General features: G+C 33.5%; 1 non-coding gene across 1 annotated transcript; it reads right to left on the reverse strand.

Annotated features, from left to right (window-relative positions):
- Positions 1 to 3,545: 3,545 nt before the first annotated feature.
- On the reverse strand, positions 3,546 to 3,652 carry LOC128291111 (small nucleolar RNA R71). The gene has a single exon (XR_008280887.1). It is a non-coding gene; the product is annotated as a small nucleolar RNA R71 (small nucleolar RNA).
- Positions 3,653 to 22,073: the final 18,421 nt, after the last annotated feature.

The raw sequence follows: 22,073 nt of genomic DNA on the forward strand, positions 1-22,073 counted from the left end.
TCTACCATTAAACATCAAAATACACAAATATTCAACATGGGTAAAATTTTAGACATTGATTTTCTTTCAAATTAGTCCTTAAAATAGCTAGATTAGGTTACAGCGATCTCAAAAATATAAAAATCGTTAAAAACGGGACAAGAACAGACTTACAATTGAGCTTGAAAGCTTGGAAAACCCTAGCTATGGTTTCCTTGGAGACATTTGGCCATGGGGGATGAAATTAGAAGGATGAACATTGTTTATTTGTTTTATTTTGTCTTTATTTACCAACTGACTAAAATGCCCTTCACTTAAAACTTTGAAATTTTATCTAACCATGTCTATTTTTGTCCAACTTAAAGTATAATGGTCTAGTTACCATTTAAGGACTTCCAATTTAAAATTTCATTTCAGTTAGACACCTTTAGCATCTAGAACACATATTTTGCATTTATTGCAATTTAGTCCTATTAGTTAAATTGGACATTCTATTGATAAAATTTCTTAACGAAATTTTCACACAATCATTCAATCATACTGTAGATCTTAAAGAAACAATAAAATTAACATTTCTACTCTATATTTGTCGTCTCGAAACCATTGTTCTGACTTGACCCTAAAATGGGCTGTTACATGTCATTACCATAAGCTTGCTTGAAAATTAAATCTCCACCACTATAAAATGAGATGACACACCAATCAAGAGATCTTGACAAGTTTGTAATGGGACTTAGGTTAAGGCTATGGAAAAGGTCAGAAAAGTTGGTTATAATCGAAATCGAATGAATAGGTTACCAAATAAGAAAAACAATTAGTTGTTGAATGAAGAGTAATTACAAACTAACTATTCAAGTTCAATCAAAAATGTTTTTTTCAGTTTCTTTTTTTTCATTTCTCATTTTTTATTTCTTTTAAATTTTTTAAACAAAATAAAATGAAGAAACTAAAAAAAATGAAACATAATTAGACAACTGGAAACACAAAAATATACACACTTTTTCATGCCCCTTTTAACTCAAATTCATGTAGTTTTAATAAATTGTTGTCGAAAAATAATATAATAATTATAAAATAATTAAATTGTACTTAAATTATTAACATGATGAATTTTAATTAATTTTATAATAAATTTTTATTAATTTTGATCATTTTCGATAGATTTGCACAAAGGGAAAAAATTGGCTTGGCAGACACTATTAAAAGTGCAAAACCAAGAAGCGATTTTTGAAGCATCGATGCTAATTAATTTTTCAGTCGAAGACAATCTAAATTATGAATATTAACTCATAATATAATTAATTTTAATTTTAATCCAATTTATTTTGGGTTAAATAATTATTATTAATTAATTATGAAAACATACCCAGTTGAGCTGAACTAAGAAAATCAATTTGACTGAGCACTGGCAGCCAAAAACCGTCCCACATGCTGACCCAATCAGCTTGTTTGGTTTATTATTTGGCTTCCAAAATAGCCCTTTAATACTCCTTGAATTTGTATTCAAAGCCCTCCACTATTCATGCCATTCTAGATTTTCCCCTATCTTAATATAGCAAGTTTGAAACCTTCAAACTTGCCTCATGTGTGGCCGGTCATGGGGGACTCTATGGCTGCTGATTTTTTCTACTTTTAGCAGCCTAATCAACCTATAAAAACCTCCCATTGGCTGCTCATTTGAAACACATCTCAACCCTTTTCATCTCCTCACTTCTCTTTCATTTCTCTTTTCAAATCCCTTCCATTGTTCTTCATTTTCTTCCCCATTCCTTTGCCAGTTTCACTGCTTGAAAAAGAGTCCTTCAACCACCATTTGGATCAGCATTCAAGTGTTTGTGGAAGCCTCAGTTAAACAAGAACAAGCAGAGAAAGAGGAGTGGAGCAAACTAGTCAAGCTTTGGAGAAACACCGGATTTGATTCTTGTTCCTTATCCTTTTAATTTTATTGTTGTTGTTATGAACATGTCTATGAATATTTGTGATGTTGATATGTTTAATTGAATCAATATGGCTTAAATTTAATTTGTGTTATGTTGATTGCATTTTGTCCGCTTAATTTATTAAAATTGTGTTTGTGTTGTTATAAGCCTTGGTACGATGTTTGATTAAGTAAAACCATGACTAAGTTATTATTTCATTACAATTGTAAGGTAACTAATGAATTAATTATTTAAACGGATTGAAATTGTAATTAATTGACGTGATACTTAATCAGTGCATGTTTAATCATCTAAGGTAGTTTAGGGTTAAATTAGCAATGGTATCGAACGATACATTAGCCTTGCATAACTTGCAAGATTTTTGTGATTAAACTGTTTCAAGGTAGAAATACATTGTTACCTCACATAATCTTTTATGTGCTTATGAAAATTGAATTAATTGTTTGAATTGGCATAGAGATATGTGCAAGATAGTATTTTGATTTCATATGTATGTGCATTAACACATTTGCTTATTAAAATTAGTTTAATCGATTGAATTGACTAGAGATATAATCAAGAGATAAATGGATTTTGGTAGGTCAGTAAGTTCATTAGTTAGCAAATTACCGAGTTGTTGTGAATTTATTTGTAACAACATGAACATCAGTTTAATAACTCTAAGTGAAGAAATGTAATTAATCTATCACAATTATGTCATCTTGATTAAAATCATCTTTTGAAATTGTGCATTGGAACTTTTATTCTATTTTTATTTATTTTACTTAGTTAAAATTCTTAGTTTTTAATCGCCTCCTTAAAACAAAATATTTTTCTTTACGAATTAATTGCATTCATAAATAGTTATTTTCACAGTCCTTGTGGGTACAATAACTCGACATTTACTTGTCATTTTATTACTTGTTGTGATTGTGTACACTTGCACATTTTCGTCATTCCATGTTTTTGGCGCTGTTGCTAGGGACTATTTTAAAAGACATTATTTGTGAAATTGTTAATTTTGCATTTTGATCTATTTTTTTTCTATTCAATTTTAACTTAGTTAATTTTTTCTGTGTTGTTTCAGGTGTTTATGAGTATTGATTGATTTATCAATTTACTCACTGTAGACCTTGAAATTGAAAGGATTTTTAGACAAAGGAGAAGACAAGCAAACCAAAGAAGGACCGAAGAGATGAATTTCTAAAATCAAAACCAAAATCCAAGAGGAACATTCGCTTATAATACTCATAATCTGATCATTGTTGTCGATGACAAAAACTGTGTCATTCAACAATATGTCATTCCTTTATTCAACGAGCTCAATCCGGGTATTAGGAGACCCGAAATAGTGGCACAACAATTCAAATTAAAGCCAGTCATGTTCCAAATGTTGCAAAATATGGATCAATTTAGTGGGATTCCTACTAAAGATCCACATCTTCATCTTTGTCTATTCATGGAAGTGAGTGATCAGTTAAACTAGTTGGGGTGACCGAGGACGCCTTCAAACTGAGATTATTTCCATACTCCTTAAAAGATAGAGAATGAGCGTGGTTGAACTCCTGACCGTCCAGTTTGATAACTACATGGCAAGAGTTGGTTGAACATTTCTTAGTGAAATATTTCCTTTCATCTTTAACCGCCAAGATCCAAAATGAAATCACTTCATTTCAACAACTTGATGAAGAATCTTTATATGAAGTGTGGGAGCGGTTCAAGGAGTTATTACGAAAGTGCCCTCATCATGGCATTCCTTATTGCGTTCAAATGGATACTTTCTATATTGGTCTCAATATTCATACTAGAATGATGGTGGATGCTTCGGCAAATGGAGTGTAACACCCTTAACCCATATTCGTCACCAATTTAGGGTCCGGAGGCATTACCAGACAAAAGCACAACTTTGAATATTCTCACACATCATATTTAAATGTACATACGAATGTCCAGTTAAATATTAATCGAAATTCTATCATTTCATAAAATAAAAATACGAATCAAATTTATTTATCTAATAGACATCAAACATTTTAAGACATATTACGAAATATGTACAAACTAAGTTAAGTAGAATCTAACTCATGGCATTTTAATTATCAGCATACATGTTATTCATATCCTCACAAATAATCAAATATGTTTCATTAAACAAATAAGTGTTAAACACATTTTAACCATATAAACAAGAATTATAACCAAACATTAATAACAAAATTTACCAAGCTTGACTCATGAACTGAAATCATACTCAATTATTTATTTTTAGTTAACCATTTAACTCTAAAGTAACGACTCAAAAATTACACATTTCACTTGCCAAAATTTCAGTTATAACTAATCTACTTACCACCAATTCAGTCATCTAAACTTTGCCTAGAAAAGCACAATCTTGCATATTATCTATTTATTACACAATATACCTTAAGGTGAGATACATATCAAGTCCATTCATCACATGCATTAATATTTATAAAAGCATTTGCCAAATCACAAGTTAGTCATAACCAACTTACATATTTTTATCTTATGAACGAATTTATATTACATTATTATAAATTTTTAGACTAACTCATAATACAATTTATACATCACATGAATAAGACATTAATCATAATTAGACATATAATTAAAACTTGAGTATATCATACCATGCAGTAACCATATTTTAACAAGCTTACATTATGTCCGAACTTAGCCAACAACCTGTAGTGCCAAATTACATACCATACATTATCTAATTACCACCACCACATTCGCATATACCTCACTCTATGTATACCTTAAAAGAATTAGCCATTTATTTATCCAAATCATTAACCATTTTCAAAACATAAAACACCTATCATGAACATCATTCCTTCATAGCACTTAACATTATAGCCAAAAATAAATTTAAGCCACAACCAAGCATAACTGAACTCAATATAAAAGATTAGCCATTTTTGCATGGCATAAATTATACAAACCAAAGTTCTACTTTTCAAACACATTTCAGCCTATACATGCTATAATTCAAGTTTAACTTATAAAGGTACCAAAATAGTTGATATTGTGATGAACTTTGCTGACAGTCCCTGAGCTCGTAGCTTGACTCCAGAAATCTATCAAACAAAGAAATATGAACACACAGAGTAAGCTTTTATAGCTTAGTAAGTCAAAAGCAAATAATATCCCAATAATATAGCAACTCATTAAATTTAAATTAAACCAATTTACATTATCAATTCCACATTTCATCTCAACTTATACATTCCATAAACCACACATTGTTTTTTTAAAACATAACTATCACTTTGGCTGAATACTTATAAGGCTAAATTTTGCAAATTTCCTCTCAACTTTCAAAGCCAAATATCATTATACATTCAAATACACTTCCAGTCATTTACACAAGCTCACAATACAAGATTTAACTTCATATACATACATCACTTATTTGGCCAAATACACAAGATCATATACAACACCACATATGTATATTACCTATATGGCCGAATATACATGGTCACACATATGTACATAGTTAAGAATCATTTCAATGATATTCAAATTATTTAGTCACAAGGCCGAATACACATACTAATCTCACATATATTTTTCATTTCTCTCGTACATGATTTTAAACAAATATCCAAAGTCCTTACTTACCTTATCTCACATAGGTAACAAGTAATTCATACCTGGCCATTTAGCTCATTTTACTTATTCGAACATAACTTATCCTTGCTCGATGAACCAATTGGAATTGGATAGGACACTCGAATAATCATATATATCATACAATGCCAACGTTCCAGATGTGGTCTTACATATAATTACATATCGATGTCACTGTCCCAAATAGGGTCTCACTCGCACACATATATCAGAATCACATATCGATGCCATGGTCTTACTCCCACACATATATCGGAATCCTATGTCATGACATATGTATCCTAACTATTCCTAGGGTTCATACGGGGCTTTCGAACGTTGTAACTCGGTCGAAACGAATTTGGAAATATAGTAACCAAGCTTATTCACATTCAACTATAGCTTATTTCAAGTCATATGCTTATTTAAATTCATTCATTTCATTTCAGCATGTATACAAAGCATTTAATTAAAATGAAGTATGTCTATTTGCTTATAAACTTACCTCGGACGATACAAAATGGAATAGGGCAGCTAGTAGACAACTTTCGTTTTCCCCCGATCCAAATCCGATTTCTTTAGTTCTTGATCTAAACATATTCAAATTAAGCTCATTCAAACATATTTTCACTCAATTTAGTCCAAAAACACATAAATTGGCAAATTACCATTTTACCCTGACATTTACACTTTTTACATTTTAGTCCCTGTTGCAAAAAACACAAAATATACAAAATTTCAATATACCCATGTCGGGCCAAAATTTACCCATACTCATACAAGTCCATATATTTCATTTATTTCACATTTTATTCCCTCAAATTATTATTTTTGCAATTTAGTTCTAATTACACAAAATTATCAAAAACTCCAATACAAAACATGTTAATCTAAAACATATCTTTCATATTTCATCATCAAACAACAAAAATCACAAGCTCTCAACAATGGCATAACTCAAAATATTCACCAAAATAAAATATATAAGCATGCGTTTTGTAGTACTCGAAGCAACAATCTCAAAAACGTAAAAATTATCAAAAACTGAGCTAGAACTTACCTTGAATCAAGTTGAGAAATGGCCGAACCCTAGTTTCTTTTATTTTTCTTTCTTATTTCGGTAAGAACATGAAAATAACACATATATGGCTTTGTTTAGGATATGTTTATATTATATTAACTTGTTTTATTAATTTACTATATTAACCTTAGTTAAAAACATTATATGATCACATTTACATGTCCTTAGCCGTCCACCTATATTACTAATAGCCTATTTACATAATAAATGCCTCCACTTATAAAGACAACAACAATTAAGTACTTCCAAATTTAACCACCAAATTTTTATTTTATGCGATTAAGTCCTTTTATTTAATCTGACACTCAAACGGAAAAATTAAATCACGAAAATTTCACAGATATAAATTCACACAAAATAAACACAAAAAATAATTTTTAAATATTTTTCTGACTCGAATTCATGGTCCCGAAACCACCATTTCGATTAGGGTCTAAATCGGGCTGTTACAACTTTCCCCCTTAGGGATTTTCGTCCCCAGAAATCTTACCGGTAAATAGGTTCGGATAATGTTCTCTCATTGCATCCTCTGGCTCCCACGTTGCTTCCCCAACTCTGTGTTTATGACACAGTACTTTAACTAGCGAAATCTTCTTATTTCATAACTCTTTAATCTCGCGAGTCAGAATACGAATTAGTTCTCCCTCGTACGTCATATCGGGCTTGATCTCAATCTCAAACGGACTAATCACATGTGAAGGATCAGATCGATATCTAATAAGCATCGAAACATGTAATACATTGTGAATCTTTTCTAGCTCAGGTGGCAACAATAGTCTGTAAGCAATCGGCCCGATGCGTTCTATAATCTCATACGGTCCAATAAACCTCGGACTCAATTTTCCTTTACGACCGAATCTGAGTACTTTCTTCCATGATTAGACTTTCAAAAAGACTTTATCTCTGATCTGAAACTCTATATCTTTTCATTTCAAGTCCGCATATGATTTCTGACGATCTGATGTTGCTTTCAGAATTTCATGAATCACTTTCACTTTCTGTTCAGTTTCTCTGATTAAATTGACCCCGTGTATCTAATTTTTGTTGAGCTCAGTCCAATACAATGGTGTACGACATTTACAACTGTACAAAGCCTCAAAAGGTGCCATTTTGATACTCGACTGAAAGCTATTATTATATGAAAATTCAATCAGAGGTAGGTATCGTTCCCATGTACCTATAAGCTCGAGAATGCAATATCGCAACATATCCTCAAGTATCTGAATGATTAGCTCGGATTGACCATCTCTCTGCGGATGGAAAGCAGTGCTGAAATGTAATTTTGTACCTAGTGCATCTTGCAGTCTCTTCCAAAACCGTGATGTAAACCTCAGATCTCTGTTCGAAACAATAGAAATAGGTACCCCGTGTAATCTTACAATCTGAGAAACATACAATTTAGCTAGCTTATCAAGCGAGTAATCTGTACGAATTAGAACAAAATGAGCTGACTTAGTCATTCTATCCATAATAACCCAGATTGCATTTTTCTTTCTCGGTGTTAACGGCAATCCAGATACAAAATCCATCGTGACTCTGTCCTATTTCCACTCAGGTATCATGATCGGCTGAAGAAATCCAAAAAGGTACCTGATGCTCAACTTTTACTTGTTAACAGATTAAACATTTTGAAACAAAGTCAGAAATGTCTTGTTTCATACCATGCCACTAGTAAAGCTGTTTCAGATCGTTATACATCTTCGTACTACCTGGGTGAACAAATAACTAACTTTTGTGAGCTTCATTCAAAATCATCTGAATCAACTTTAAATTCCTCGAAACACATATTTGGTTTCTAAATCTCAAACAGTCATCAGCATCAACTCAAAACTCTAAATCAACATTTGAATCACATTGAGCTCGTTTTCCTATCAACTCATTATCAACATTCTGAGCATCACAAATTTGTTGAACAAATAACGGTATTGCCTTTAATTCAACTATTATAGAACCATCATCAGATGTAACCATATGCACATTCATCGCACGCAAAGAAAATAGTGATTTTTGGCTTAGAGCTTCAGCAACAACATTAGCTTTTCCTGGGTGATAGTCAATCACAAGCTCGTTGTCTTTTAACAACTCTAACCATCGACGTTGTCTCAAATTCAGATATTTCTGAGTCATCAAGTATTTCAGTATTTTTTTATAAGAATAAACATGACATTTTTCATCGAACAGATAGTGGTGCCATATCTTCAATACAAACACGATAGCTGCTAATTCTAGGTCGTGTGTCAGATAGTTCTTTTCATGTGTCTTTAACTATCTTGAGGCATAAGCTATAACTTTGCCTTCCTACATTAAAACACAACCCAAACCATTTAAAGATGCATCACTATAGATAATAAATTCTTTACTCGACTCTGGCTGAACTAGTACTAGAGCTTCGGTCAAAGGGGCTTTCAACTAACCAAAGCTTTTCTGACACTTTTCTAACCACTCGAACTTAACATCTTTCTGCAATAGCTTTTTCATCGAGTTGTGATCATAGAGAAACCTTTCACAAATCGTCTAAAATAACCAGCAAGTCATAGAAAACTTCAAACTTCAGAAACATTCTTCAGAGGTTTCCAATCAAGTATAGCTGAAATTTTACTCGAATCAATCCGAGTACCTGATGCTGATACAACATGGCCTAGAAAACTAACTTCGCTTAACCAGAACTTACATTTACTGAACTTTGCATACAACTGTTTATCTCGCAAAGTCTGCAACACAAGTCTCAGATGTTCGGCATGTTTAGTTTCATCCCGGGAGTAGATCAAAATGTCATCTATTAACACAACTACAAACCGATCCAGATACTGTCTGAAGATCCAATTCATCAAGTCCATAAAAATAGCAGGTGCATTAGTAAGTCCGAAAGGCATAACCAAAAACTCATAGTGTCTGTACCTCATTCGAAAAGTAGTCTTTGGCACATAAGAATCTTAACTCGCAACTGATAGTAGCCTGATCTCAAATCTATCTTCGAAAACACTGTAGCCCCTTTCAGTTGATCAAATAAATCATTGATCTATGGCAACGGGTATTTATTCTTTATAGTCACCTTATTGAGTTGCCTATAATCAATGCAGATTCTCATAGTTCCGTCTTTCTTTTTCACAAATAACACTGGCACACACCAAGGTGAGAAACTCGATCGCACGAAACCTCTATCTGTCAACTCTTGCAACTAAGATTTTAATTCTTTTAATTTAGTAGGTGCCATTCTGTACGGAGCTATGGATATCGAAGTCATCCTAGGCATTAACTCAATACCAAACTTTACTTCTCGAAGAGGTGGCAAACCCTGTAATTCTTCGAGAAACACATCCAGATACTCACATACAACTGGTACTGGTTCAATGTTTCTTTCGGCCACTTTACTATCAAGCATATAAGTAAAATAATTCACAACCTTTCCTCACATATTTTTGAGCTAGCATCGAAGAAATCACTGCTGGTAGACCATTCAAATCATTAGATTCAAATCACTAGATTCAAATCATTCTGGCTCCGTAGATCAATGGTCTTCCTCTTGCAGTTCACAACAGCATTGTAACACCCCTAACCCATATCCATCACCAGATTAGCGATACAAGGCATTACCAATCAAAAACACAATTTTAAAACATTTATAATTAATCAAGTCTGACTCATTTAAAAATAAAATATAATCAATTCGCATTTCAGAACAAACAACAAGTTACACCTTTCACATATAGGTAACAACAAATCTCAACTTGTTATTAACAGTATATAATGCATTTAATTGTACAGTAATATCTATTACCAACATGGTTAATCATGCTTCCATTCCTACTCATGTTATTATACACATAGCCACCAAAATCATACACACATTCTTACAATTTAATGAATCATAATGCACATCTTAATTACTACATATACGGCTTAAGTAATAATTAATTTGAAATTTCATGCTTTACACCTTACTACAAACTGATACAACCAAGCGATATATATTGTTCATACATTCCCATATAAATCATTTAAAACATTAGTTATTAAAGTCTGTACATAACTACTTCGGTCATTAAATTACACGCAGTTAGCCTTAGTAAATTTTAACCATTTCATGCGCATACCAACAAGAAGTACACTTATCATATATGCAAATTAGTCTGCTTAAAATTTCATATTAAATAACTAAGTAAAAGACATCATTTGGACATCTCAAATTATTGTCCCCATAATGTCATACATGACCTAACTTTAAAAGAAAACTCTTGGTAAACACGTTTAAATGTACGATCCTATTACATAAATTAATATATAATCACATATGTATATTTAGTACATTATATCATGGCCGAACATGTAAATAATGCATATGTACATAATACTTAACTTATCCTAAAATAACGATCACACTTAGCATTGAATGCATATTAAACAATCGACCAAATATTCATGAAACACATGCAACATATATCACTTTACAACTGAATCAATCAAACTAATAAACATTTATCCATCACAGTTAACTATGTCGCATTTCATATCTCTAATACCAATTATCAATTTCAATAAATACATATAATACTTTTATTCTTTTATAGCCGAATTTACTACCTAACACCACATGCACATCTAAGCTTCCATTAGTAGTTTACCAACAATCAATCTCATTTAACAATCTAGTCAAGAATACATAAGACCAAACTTAATCATTTTAAGCAAATCATTTTCAAAGCATTTAGTACCTGTCACGAATATTATACCTTTGCAGCACATAACTATAAAACTAAAAAAAACATAACTCGTACTCACCATGACCTAATTCAAAAATAAAAGTTTAGCCATTTTTGCATGGCCTATATACATAACCAACATTCATCATTTCAAAGGTAAATTCCTGTCTATACATGCCATAATTTAAGTTTACTAATAGGTACCAAAACAGTAGATAGTGTGATGAGCTTAGCTGACAGTCCTCGAGCTTGTAGCTTGACTTCAAAATCTATTAAACAGAGTAACATGATCACAGAGTAAGCTACCACAGCTTAGTAAGTCATAAGCACATAAACATCTTGATAACATATTCAAATTGATTAAGCTTGCCGAATTATAATATCATTACCAATACTTAATCTTAAATCTACAAAGGAGATAAAATAATACATTCTATGCACCATAATTACCTAGGCCGAATGTTCACCTAAACTATTTAATCAAAAGTTATTCAACTTTCAAGCCACAATGTCAATACACATTCAAACATATATTTATACATTTGAATCAACTCAAGAACCATAATATGACATTTTACACATATATTTCCTATGTAGCCAATTATACACAATCACACATATGTATATACACATTGTTAAAAATCTCTTTAATAAAACTTAAGTTACTCACATTCCAAGCCAAGATCACATATCATATTCGTACATATTCCTTATTAAATTCATACACCACTTGTAACATACATAAATTAGCTTACTTACCTTGTTTCCATAGATAACAAATTATTACATACCTGATTTTTCAGCTCATTTTTCATATTTATTCATAATTATCCATGTCCGATGAACCATTCGGAATTAGATAGGACACTCGGATAATTACACATATATCATACAATGCCAACATCCCAGACATGGTCTTACATGTAATCTCTTATCGATGCCACTGTCCCAGACAGGGTCTTTGTGACAGCCCTAAAGTGACCCTAGTCGGAAAGCAGTTTCGGGACCGCTAAACCGAGACACCAAATTATTTGAATATGATAATTATTGTCTAAAATATGTGAATATGAATGTGTGAAAGTTTTAAGCTTCGATTTAGTTAATTGCATGTGAATTTAGTTAATAGGACTTATGTGTGACACTTGTGAAATGTGATAGGTTAAGCTATAAGGATCTATTAGTGCATGTAATTAAAAAGGATGGACTTGCATGTCAATTTCCCCACTTAATTGGTAGTGGCCGGCCATGACAATGAGGGTGGACAAAATGTGATGGGTAAAACATGTCATAAACATGTTATGTTAGTGTTTTATAGGAGGAATGATAAAATAAGGAGCATGGGTAATAAAATAATAGTGGTTAGTAGGAGGAGAAAGAGAAAAAGAAAAAAAAATGAGCTAGGCTACTCCTCCATTGCCGTGACTTGAGGAAGGAAGAAGAAGATGATTTTCTTGCTTCATGTTCGGTTGGTTGGTGTTTAGGAGGAGGTATGTTTGATGTTGTTCCATGAGATTCATGCATGTTTTTAGTTGTTAGCTTGAGTTCTACCTAGCCCATGGTTTAAACCTTTGCTATGTGATGGAGATGATATTCGGCCATGGGTGTTGTCTTCTTGGTTGGTGTTTGATGTTGTGGTATGAAGATGAGTTAAGTTTCGGCTAAGGTGGATTTGTGTTGATGTCATTTGCATGCTAAATGTGAAGCTTTGTAATGATACATGTGATGGTGGATTGATGACTCTTGGATTTTCTTTTTAGCATTTTTGAGTTAGACATTAAGTTCTTTGTTTAACCCATGACCAAAATTGAAATGGTATGGTGTCTTGATGCATTCGGCCATGGTAGGAAGTAGAAGAGAAATATGGTTGTTGATTCATGTTATTTGGATGAAAAATGGTAGTAAGGTGAAGTGCAAATGTTAGTATTTGATTACTAGTGTATATATGTGTATTAGCTGAGTTTTGAACTTGAAACAAAATGGTATGTAGTCAATACAAGTAACCATATTTGTCGGAAGTATTAAGCATATAATTGGCCTCAACATAGACATGCATATTCGCCACATGAGATAGATTGGTGTTGCATGTATTCGGTTATAGGCGAGCATAATGATGAATCTATCTTGACTTAGATAATCGGCTCAAGGAGAATTTGTTAAAGTGCTTAGTTAATTGATATTAGGTTAATGATGTGTGTATTCGGTCATAAAGGTGCACATGAGGAAATGTTAGATTAATTGTATTAAATTGCTCAATGTGATTAAAAATGCGTATGACCATTTTGTATTTGAGCTAAAGGTGGCCATATGACCTATCAAACTCCTTGTCATATTCGGCCATAAGCTAGCATAATGAGACTTTAATAAGTTAAATTTGTTTGAATTAGCTCAAGAACTTAGAGGACCAAAGTTGGATAAGGGAAAGGAAAAAGTGATTGAATAGCCGCAGAAATCGTTCGACAACATCCGAGGTAAGTTTTTGAGTAATGGATCTTAGATTATGATTCGATTAGATCATGTTTTAAGTAAATCAAAATCATGCTCTTTGTATGTAACTATTGAGCCGAGAATGATAATGCTTGATAAGTGACTTGTGTTTGAATTCTAGTTATGAAAATGAAATATAGATGTGTCATGATTTATTGATATGTGCATGGATATTCGAATGATAACCGGGCTATGTCCCGAAGGCATTTGTGCTAGTGACTAATTCCGGGCTAAGCCCGAAGGCATTTGTGTGAGTTACTATATCCGGCTAAGTCTCAAGGCATTTGTGCGAGTTACTATAACTAGGGCTAAGTCTCAAGGCATTTGTGCGAAGTTACTATAACCGGGCTAAGTCCCAAAGGCATTTGTGCGAAGTTACTATAACCGGGCTAAGTCCCGAAGGCATTTGAGCAAGCAGCTATATCCGGCTAAATTCCGAAGGTACTTGGTTTGGGAATGAGCGATCTTGCTGTAATAATTTCAATTAATACGCTCATAAAATCCCAACGATGAGGTACGTTTCAGATATGCATTGGAGTAGTTGATTCCTTTTAAATATTATTCGCTCAGACAATTAATGAGCTTCCGGCCTTTGGTTAAGTTGATCCCTTATGTGTGAATATAAGGGTTGGAAATGTGAAGTAGGACTGATTTTTGAGAATATGTGTATATGAAATTATCCGTTTAGTTATATGAATGCTATACTTCAGTTGTGCCTAATTTCATTGCTCAAAACTTACTAAGCATTAAATGCTTACTCCGTTCTTTGAATCTCTATTTTATAGATTTTGGTTCGTCAGCTATCGGACTCGGGATTGTCGAAGTCGAAGTCGTCCACACTATCAAAGCCCTTTTGGTACACTTTTGGTTGAACTCTGAAAATGGCATGTATAGGACTACCCTTTTTGTTGTTGGTCTTGTACCCTTTGGTTTTGTATAAATTTGGATAGCCATGCGAAAATGGCTTATATATACTTTGAGCATAGCATTATAATCGTTTTGTATGTTGTTCATTGAGAGGTATGGAAATGTTTGGTAACGATTAGCCATAGGAATGGTTAATCATGGTCATTTTGGTGCTTTGTATGACAAATTCTAGTTGATTCATGGAAAACCATGAAATAGGTAAAGTTTACCTTAAAAACAGATGCTGACAGCAGCAGTGGTGTGGATTTGAAAAATCACTAAAAATAGTAGGAATGGAATTAAAGAGTGAATAAATTATGTAATCGAACCTTGATGAATCTCTTTTCATATGAAAGTAACGAAACGATCATATGAGCCGTATTTTATGAGATGCTTAAGTTTTCGTGAAACAGGACCAGAGCGATTTCTAGATCCCCTATTCTAACTTTGGAAATTCACTATAAATTAACCAGAGATAATTAGAAGTCATTCCCTATATGTACAGATTCCTTTTCGAGTCTAGTTTCTTTAGAAACAAACGGCATAAGCATTGAAGTCCTGTACAATGTTATATCTAAGTCGTAATGCATGAAGGTCAGAGTAGTCGAACCCCAAAATAGGGGAAACTTTAACTAATAAATTGTACTAATTGGCTTGACCAAAAATTCTAGAAAAAAATTTGTAAATGGATATATGAGTCTAGATTCAGATAAAATTTACGAAACTAGTTTTCGAGTTTTGGAACTCAAGATATGATTTTTAAGGTGACAGTGACACAGTTAGCCAGCTTGTCTGGAAATTTTTAAAATGGACTGTGAAAATAAATGAATTAAGTCTGTTAGCAACTCGTGTTCAACTCCGGCAACGGTCTCGGGTACGGGGTGTTACAGTCTTACTTTTAAACACATATTGGAATCACATATCGATGCCATGGTCTTACTCGCACACATATATCGGAATCCTATGTCATGACATATGTATCCTAATTATTCCTAAGGTTCATAGGGGCTTATTCACATTCGTCTTTAACAGGTAATAAATCATACAATTCATTTCAGCAGATATATATTACATTTAATTAGAATTAAGTACAACTTACCTCGGACAACGAAAAATCGGTACGGATCGACCAGTCGGCAACTTTCGTTTTCCCCTGATCCAAATCCAATTTCTTTAGTTCTTGATCTAAATATATTCAAATTAAGCTCATTCAAACATTTTTTTCATTCAATTTAGTCCAACAACACATAAATGGACAAATTACCATTTTACCCTGACATTTACAATTTTTACAATTTAGTCCCTATTGCACAAAACACAAAATACACAAAATTTCAAAGTACCCATGTTAGGCCGAATGGTACCCATACCTATACAAGCCCATATATTTCATTAATTTCACACTTTAGTCCCTCAAGTTATTATTTTTGCAATTAAGTCCTAATTACTCAAAATCATCAAAAACTCCAATACAAAACATGTTAATCTAAAACATATCTTTCATATTTCATCATCAAATAACAAAAATCACAAGCTATCAACAATGGCACAACTCAAAATATTCATCAAAATAAAAAATCAAAGCATGGGTCTTGAAGATTACTAAGCAACGATCTAAAAAACGTAGAAATTATCAAAAACCAGACTAAATTCATATCTTGATTAAGCTTTAAGATTGGCCGAACCCTAACTCTTGTTCTTTCTTTTTCTTTTGTTTATTTTCGACTAAGTGATGAAGACATAAAAGATTATTTAAGTTATCATATAATATAACATTTATTTTAACTTATTATTATTACATGTTTTACATTTTTAACCTTATTTATCATATTATAAAACCATTATGCGATGACCACTACTGTCCACTTCACTTAGTAATGGGCAATTTGCAACTTAAAGGCTTCCACTTAAAAAGCCAAGTACAATTCAGCCTTTTTTGAATTAACCACCAAATTTTTATTTTACGTGATTAAGTCCTTTTATTTAATCGGACACCTAAACGACAAAATTAAATCGCGAAAATTTCACAGATATAAATTCACACAAAACAAACACAGAAAATAATTTTAAAATATTTTTCTGATTCAAATTCGTGGTCTCGAAACCACCGTTTCGATTAGGGTCTAAATCGGGCTGTTACAAGCATCATGCAAAGTCAACCAGTCCATATCCAGAATTATATCGAACTCATCAAATGGCAACAACATCAAATCAGCCGAAAAGCACAAATCTCGAATCATCAAAGGACAATTCTTACACACTTTATCAACCATAACACATCGGCCCAAGGGGTTTGACACTCTAATCACAAACTCAGTAGACTCAACAGGCAGAGTCTTACTGAATACTAAAGTCTCATAGAATAAGAATGAGTCGAACCAGGATCAATCAATGCAATTACATTAGTATCATAAAGAGTAAATGTACCAGTAATGACATTTGGGGATGAAGCCTCTTCTCGTGCACGTATAGCATAGGCTCTGACAGGTGCACGAGCTACGAATATGGCTAATGTATCCCTCTCTGACTGCCACTCACATTACCCGCATTTCTGGGTGGTCTACCACGAGATACAGTATTACCTGATCTTGTATTCTGCACTGGATTTTCTTCAGCTAACGCTGGGCAATCATGAATATAATGATCCATCAATCCATATTTAAAACAGGCCTGATCATGCAATTTGCAACTACCAGAATGTCATTTGCCACAATGTTTACACTCGGGTTGATTTGATCTGACATTACCTACACTAGCTACTGAGGTAGCTCTCGAGCTCATAGGTGGTCTACTCTGATCCCGTCTAGAATAACCCGAAGTGGCTTTGGAACTCCTGAAATCATCTCAAAACTTCTTTGGTGCCGACTGGAATGACTTACTGGATGTTCTTTTATGTACGTCTCTAGCTTCAAAGTCAACTTTTCTTTTCTTTTTCCCGAGCTCTTCAACTTTGCAGGCTTGCTCAACCAGTACTACGAACTCTTTTATCTCAAGTATGCCAACTAATAGTTTAATGTCTTCGTTTAGCCCATCTTCAAATCTTTTACACATTATGACTTTGGTAGAAACACACTCTCGAGCATACCGACTGAGTCTCACAAATTTTCGCTCATACTCTGTCACAGTCATCCGACCATGTTTTAGCTCTAGAAATTCTTTGCACTTCTGGTCAGTAAATCTCTGACTGATATATTTCTTACGGAACTCTGTCTGAAAGAACTCTCAGGTAACCTACTCTTTCGGAACAATTGATACTAGAGAATTCCACCAGTGATATGATGTGTCTCGAAGCAAAGATATAGCACATTTCAAGCATTCATCAGGGGTACAGGATAGCTCATCACATACACAGATAGTATTATCAAGCCAGAACTCAGCCCGCTCAGCATCATCATCATTAGTAGCTTTAAACTCTTCAGCCCCGTGTTTTCTGATTTTATCAACAAGTGGCTTATATAATCTCAGTGGATCACTTACTTGAGGTACAGCAAGCATCAAGGATGGATTAGTCGGGGGTGGAGGTTGTTATGCAGTCAGATTAGCCCGAATATATTGAGTAAACCAATCATTCATCATTCGATAAAAGGCTTGTCTACCCTCTCCATCCTGGTTACTCAAAATCGGTTGAGAATTAGCCGGTACTGTCCATTTACTATATGAAAACACATTTTCAAATGTCAAATGCCATCACACTATCGCAGTATATAATTATGGCATGTATAGCTAGACTCAAACGCGCTACGTTAGTCCTAGAATTGACTAAAATGTAGCTCTGATACCAATCAAATGTAACACCTTTAACGCATATTTGTCGTTGATTTAGGGTTCGGAGGCATTACCAGACAAAAGCACAACTTTGAATATTCTTACACATCATATTTAAATGTACATACGAATGTCCAGTTAAATATTAATCGAAATTCTATCATTTCATAAAATACAAATACGAATCAAATTTATTTATCTAATAGACATCAAACATTTTAAGAAATATTACGAAATATGTACAAACTATGTTAAGTAGAATCTAACTCATGGCATTTTAATTATCAACATACACGTTATTCATATCCTCACAAATAATCAAATATGTTTCATTAAACAAATAAGTGTGAAGCGCATTTTAACCATATAAACAAGAACTATAACCGAACATTAATAACAAAATTTACCAAGCTTCACTCAGGAACTAAAATCATACTCAATTATTAATTTTTAGTTAACCATTTAACTCACAAGTAACGACTCAAAATTTACACATTTCACATGCCAAAATTTCGGTTATAACTAATCTATTTACCACCAATTCGGTCATCTAAACTTTGTCTAGAAAAGCACAAATAATCTTGCATATTATCTATTTATTACACAATATACCTTAAAGTGAGATACATATCAAGTCTATTCATCACATGCATTAATATTTATAAAAGCATTTGCCAAATCACAAGTTAGTCATAATCAACTTACATATTTTTATCTTATGAACGGATTTATAATACATTATTATAAATTTTCAAACCAACTCATAATACAATTTATACATCACAAGAATAAGATATTAATCATAATTAGACATATAATTAAAACTTAAGTATATCATACCATGCAGTAACCATATTTTAACAAGCTTACATTATGTCCGAACTTAGCCAACAACCTGTAGTTCCAAATTACATACAATACATTAACTAAATACCACCACCACATTCGAAGATACTTCACTCTATGTATACCTTAACAGAATCATCCATTTATTCATCCAAAACATTAACCATTTTCAAAACATAAAACACCTATCATGAACATCATTCCTTAATAGCACTTAACATTATAGCCGAAAATAAATTTAACCCACAACCAAGCATAACTGAACTCAATATAAAAGATTAGCCATTTTGGCATGGCATAAATTATACAAACCAAAGTTCTACTTTTCATAACACATTCCAACCTATACATGCCATAATTCAAGTTTAACTTATAAAGGTACCAAAATAGCTGATAGTGTAACACCCTGAATTTGGGCCTAGCAGTTTTGGGCCTTGAGCATGGGATCGGTTGAAGGCAGCTTATAATATTTTGTTGTGCATGTAAATTTTGTTAATGAAGGCTTGTTTTAGTGGTTAAGTGTGCTGAGAAGTGTTGGAGAAGTCCTAGGTTCAAATTTGGACTCTAGCAAAAATTTTGGTTTAAGGTGAATCAAACCCTGGGTGTAGTAGGTAGGCCTTAAAAATATTGTTGGGGAAATTGTGCCACAAAAAGGAGTGTGGTGTAGTGCCAAGGTGGCGCCACTCAGGGGACAAGGAAGTGATGCCATAGAGGAAGCAAGGGGTCCAAGGTTCAAGTCTTGGCTCTTGCAATAAATTTTGATTTTTCTTTTCAATAAATCTGGAAGCAAGTAGGTGCGCTTTAAAGTTTAATGTGTTGGATTTATGACACAAATGAGTTGATGGCCTAGTGGTGGTGGCGTGAGTTGGCATGTGAGAGGACTTTGGTTCGAATCCCTTGGCACGCAAAGGTTGATTATTTTGCTATGTTGGGACGACAAGAATTGGTGTTGGTTTTAAACTCTGGTGATGGAGGGATCCCACATCGGGAAGCTAACTTAAGAGTGGATGCGAAGCTGGCTTTAAATAGAGAGAATCATGAGGAGAGTAAAGGTACCTTTCTTGGCTGATCCCTTTCGCTTTATGGCGTGCTCATTTGGGTTGGGCGTCGACTAAGAGTGCTCGGAGCGCGAATTAACTCCAGTCTCCTATCCGGTGTGTATTTCTCACTACTCTAGCTGTAGGATGGCTACTTCGGGCCGCGATGGGCTAAAAGGGGCCATGTGGGCCCAATGGGCCTACGGGCCCAATTGGATAATGTGACAGCCCTAAATTGACCCTAGTCGGAAAGCGGTTTCGGGACCACTAAACCGAGTCATAAAAATAATTAATTATTATATTCTATGCTCACTATGTGTGTGCATGCATATGTGGAAGTTTCATTCTCTAATTTTACCAATTGTATGAGAAATTATTAAATAGGGATCAATGTGAAACATGGGGAAATATGATAGGCTAATTTTAAATGGCTTATTAGTGCATGTTAACAAAAGGTGGAGTTGCATGTCAAATAATCCACTTCCTAAGGAGGAGTGGCGGCCATGACAAGGTTATGGGCAAGGGAACATGTTTCCAACATGTTTTGCTAGTGGTGTATGTAGGAAGTCATAAAATAAAGACTAGCATTAAAGAAATGAACAAAAAAAATGAGCATGGATGCCCCCCTTGTTGCCGTGAGTAGAGGAAAAGAAAGGAGAAAAAATTTGTTCATCCATTCTAAATTCTTTGGCCGAAAATACTAAGGGAAAAGGAAGGATTTTTGCTCCATTTCTTGGTTTAGAAGAGATCTAGAAGGAGATTTGGCTATACTTGCATCAAGATTAAGGTATGTATGAGGTTGTGTCATGAGATTCATGCATGTTTTAGTTGCTAACTTGATGTTCATGTTAGCCATGGTTCAAATCCTTGTTATGCCATGGAAATGGTCTTTGGCCAAGGTTGATATTGTGTTGAGGCCATTGCATGCTAAATGTGAAGCTTGCTAATGATGCATGTAATGATGGATTGACTACTCTTGAAATTTCTTTTTAGTATTCTTGAGTAGGGCATTGAGTCCTTTGTTTAACCATGACCAAAAATTTAAAAGGGTATGGTGTGAGGTATTCGCCATGGTATGCTCATGGCGTGGTTTATGCTTCTTGCATGATAGTTAAAATTTGTGTTTTGGATGGTTATGGACACCTTGAAATTGGCCTTGCACCTATGTGTGTATATATGTTGCACATGATGTTTTGGTTATGAAGTAAATGATAAATGTGTTTGTTTAAAGAATAAATTGTTGGAGAATGTTTGTAAAAATTGCAAGTATATTCGACCATTAGGGTGAGTATGTAGGTGATGTTGAATCAAGTTTTTGGTGCATATTCGGTTATGTGTATAATCGACCAAATGGGTGATTAGTAAGAATGGTTGCCGAATATACAAGCATACATATGCATGTGTAGTTGAATTATGAATGTTTAGCAAGATGGTTAAACTAGTTGATTTATTGATCAAGCTCAAGGAGTCAAAGAAGGAGAATCAAGCAAGGGAAAGACGAAGGTCATCGAGTAGCCTACTTGGAACTATTTTACCCAACACGAGGTAAGTCATTAAGCACATATTTGATATTGCTTAAATGATTGTAAAATCTATGCAATTGTGTTTAATGAGATGATATATATATATATAAATGAAAATGTATGTGTATGGAATGATGACATTTGTTGAATGTAAAAGAAATAGTGAAATGTGTAGAAAGTTTGCTTTCGGCACT

Source organism: Gossypium arboreum, chromosome 3, assembly GCF_025698485.1.
Source record: "Gossypium arboreum isolate Shixiya-1 chromosome 3, ASM2569848v2, whole genome shotgun sequence".
In the NCBI taxonomy this organism is placed as follows: Eukaryota; Viridiplantae; Streptophyta; class Magnoliopsida; order Malvales; family Malvaceae; genus Gossypium; species Gossypium arboreum.